Source organism: Cicer arietinum, chromosome 5 (assembly GCF_000331145.2).
Source record: "Cicer arietinum cultivar CDC Frontier isolate Library 1 chromosome 5, Cicar.CDCFrontier_v2.0, whole genome shotgun sequence".
NCBI classification, from domain to species: Eukaryota; Viridiplantae; Streptophyta; class Magnoliopsida; order Fabales; family Fabaceae; genus Cicer; species Cicer arietinum.
This window is the reverse complement of record NC_021164.2, coordinates 10,084,271-10,088,396: the sequence shown is the minus strand read 5'-3', so window position 1 is coordinate 10,088,396 and position 4,126 is coordinate 10,084,271.

Below are 4,126 nucleotides of genomic sequence, written 5' to 3'. Positions count from 1 at the left end.
GTCAGATTTCGAACACTAGCCATCAGCTTGTTCGAAAATACGTATATCGGACCATTTTATTTGGGTTGCACGAAAATTGCCCGTAATGTCTAGATGAAATCGAGGACCGGGAGACCCTTATAGCATTCTTCTCCAAAATTTATAATTGTGTTTTGTGTTCCGCATCAAATTTCAAACACTAGCCCTCGTCTGGTCCGAAAATACAGATTTCGGTCCATTTTTGTCGAGTTGTACGCATATCTCCCGAAAACTCCAGATGAAATCGAGGACTGAGAGACCCTTACAACATTCTTTACCTAAATGTATAACTGTGTTTCTGGTTCCGCATCAGATTTCAAACACTAGTCATCGTCTGGTCCAAAAATACAGATTTTGGTCCATCTTTGTAGAGGTTTACGGAAATCGCTCGAAAAGTCCAGATAAAATCGAGGATCCAGATACCCTTATAAAATTCTTCTTCTAAATTTGTAACTTTGTTTCGGGTTCCGCATCAGATTTCAAGCAATTGCCATCATTTTGTTCCAAAACACGGATATCGATCCATTTTAGTCGTGTGATACGAAAATCGCCGAAAAGTCTAGATGAAATCGAGGACCGAGAGACCCTTATAGCATTTTTCTCCTAAATATATAACAGTGTTTCGGATATCGCATCAAATTTCACACACTAGCCATCGTCTAGTCAATAGATACAGATTTTTGTCCATTTTAGTCGAAGGGTACGAAACTCGCCTGAAAAGTCTAGATGAAATCCAGGACCGAGAGTCCCTTATAGCATTCTTCTTCTAAATTTATAAATGTGTTTCAATTTCGGAGTCAGATTTCAAACAATAGCCATCATCTTGTTCGAAAACACTAGTTTCGGTCCATTTTAGTCGAGTGGTACGAAAATAGCCCGAAAAGTCCAGATGAAATCGAGGACCAAGAGACTCTTATAACATTCTTCTCCTAAATTTATAAATGTGGTTTGGTTTCCACTTCAGTTTTCAAAAACTATCTATCGTCTTTTTCGAAAATACGAATTTCGGTCCATTTTTGTCGGGTGGTATGAAAATCACCCAAAAAGTCCAGATAAAATCGAGGACCGAAAGACCCTTTTAACATTCTTCTCATAAATGTGGTTCGGGTGCAACATGTGTTTTCAAATACTATCCATCGTCTTATTCGAAAATACGGATTTCGGTACATTTTTGTCGGTTGGTATGAAAATCGCCCCAGAAGTCCAGATGAAATTGAGGACCGAGTGACCCTTATAGCATTCTTCTTCTAAATTTATAATTGTTTTTCGGTTTCCACGTCAGATTTCAAACAATAGCCAACATCTTGTTCAAAAATATGGAAATCGTTCCATTTTAGTCGGGTGGTACGAAAATCTCTCGAAATGTCTAGATGAAATCGAGGACCAGAAGACTCTTGTAGAATTCTTCTCCTAAATTTATAACTGTGTTTCGGGTTCGGTGTCAGTTTTTAAACAATATGCATCATCTTATTCGAAAATATGGATTTCAGTCCATTTTTGTCGGGTGGTATGAAAATCGCCCGAAAGGTCCAGATGAAATCGAGGACCGAGAGACCCTTTTTACATTCTTCTCCTAAATATATAATTGTGTTTCAAGTTCCGCGTCATATTTCAAATACTAGCCATCGTCTGGTTTGAAAATATAGATTTTGGTCCATTTTTGTTGAGGGGTACGAAACTCGCCCGAAAAGTTCAGATGAAATCGAGGAGCGAGAGTCCTTGATAGCATTCTTTATCTAAATTTATAACAGTGTTTCAGTTTCGGCTTCAGATTTCAAACACTTGCCATCATCTTGTTCGAAAATACGGATTTCGATCCATTTAAGTTAGGGTGGTACGAAAATCGCTCGAATAGTCTAGATGAAATCGAGGACCAGGATACCCTTATAGAATTCTTCTCCTAAATATATAACAGTGTTTCGGGTTCCGCATCAGATTTCAAACATTAGCCATCGTCTAGTCCGAAAATACAGATTTTGATCAATTTTTGTAGAGGGATACGAAAATCGCCCGAAAAGTCCAGATGAAATCGAGGACCTAGATTTAAAACACTAGCCATCATCTTTATCGAAAACATGGATGTCGGTCCATTTTAGTCGATGGTACGAAAATCGCCAGAAATGTCCAGAAGAAATCGTGGACCAAGAGACTCTTAAAGCATTCATCTCCTAAATTTATTAATGTGTTTCGGGTTCCGCGTTTTATTTCAAACACTAGCCACGTCTTGCTCGAAAATACGGATTTCGATACATTTTTGTCGTGTATAACGAAAATCACCAAAAAGTCCAAATGAAATCGAGGACCGAGAGACCCTCATAGCATTCTTCTGCTAAATATATAATAGTTATTCGGGTTCCACATCAGATTTCAAAAACTAGCCATCGTCAAGTCCAAAAATACAAATTTGGTCCATTTTTGTGGAGGGGTACGAAACTCGCCCGAAAAGTCAAGATGAATCGAGGACCGAGAGTCTCTTATAGTATTCTTCTTCTAAATTTATAATTGTGTTTCGGTTTCCGCATCAGATTTCAAACAATAACCATCATCGTGTTCAAAAATACGGATTTTAGTCCATTTTAGTCGGGTGGTACGAAAATCGCCCGAAAAGTGCAGATGAAATAGAGGACCGGAAGACCCTTATAGCATTCTTCTCCATAGTTTATAACTGTGTTTCGGGTTCCACATCAAATATCAAACACTAGCCCTCGTTTGGCTCGAAAATACAGATTTCGTCCATTTTTGTCGGGTGGTACAAAAATAGCCCGAAAAGTCCTGATGAAATCGAGGACCGAGGGAACTTTATATCATTCTTCTCCTAAATATATAACATTGTTTCGGGTTCCGCTTCAGATTTCAAACAGTAGCCATCGTCTGGTCTGAAAATAGAGATTTTGGTCCATTTTTGTCGAGGGGTACGAAATTCTCCCGAAAAGTCAGAAATTTTTAATATATAACAGTGTTTCGGGTTCCGCGTCAGATTTCAAACAGTAGCCATCGTTTGGTGCGAAAATAGATATTTTGGTCCATTTTTGTTGAGGGGTACGAAATTTTCCCGAAAAGTCCAGATATATTTAAGAGAAGAATGTTGTAAGGGTCTCTCGGTCCTTGATTTCATATGGACTTTTCGGGCAATTTTCGTACTACCTGACAAAAATGGAACGAAATCTGTATTTTTGAACCAGACTAGGGCTAGTGTTTGAAAGTTGACGCGGAACCGAGAACACAATTATAAATTTAGGAGAAAAATGCTATAAGGGTCTTCTGGTCCTCAATTTCATCTGGACATTTCGATCAATTTTCGTGCAACCTGACTAAAATGGACCAATATACATATTTTCGAACAAGATAATGGCTAGTGATTGAAATTTTACGTGGAACTCGAAACACATTTATAAATTTAGAAGAAGAATGCTATAAGGTTCTCTCGGTCCTCGATTTCATCTGGACTTTTCGTGTGAATTTCGTACCCCTCGACAAAAATTGACCAAAATATGTATTTTCGGACCAAACTATGGCTAGTGTTTGAAATCTGATGTGCAACCCGAGACACAATTATATATTAAGCATAAGAATGCTGTAAGGGTTTCCCGGTCCTCGAATTCATTTGGACTTTTGGACCGATTTTCGTAACACCCGTAAAAAATGGATCAAAATCTGTATGTCTGGACTAGAAGAGGGCTAGTGTTTGAAATTTGACGCGGAACCTGAAATACTGTTATAAATTTAGGACAAGAATGCTGTAAGGGTTTCCCGGTCCTTATTTTCATATGGACGTTTCGGGCGATTTTCGTACCACCCGACAAAAATGGAAAGAAATCTGTATTTTCGAACATGACGATGGCTAGTGTTTGAAATCTGTCGTTGTGAAGATATTATCAGGACTTTTGTATCAAAACTAGTGGTATTATATGGAATCTGAAACACATTTATAAATTTAGTAGAAGAATTCTATAAGGGTCTCCTGGTGCTTGATTTCATATGGACTTTTCCGACGATTTTCATACCACTAGACAAAAGTTGATTGAAATCCGTAATTTCTGACCAGACGATGGCTAATGTATCAAATTTGATATGGAACCTAAATAATGTATTAAATTTAGAAGAAGAA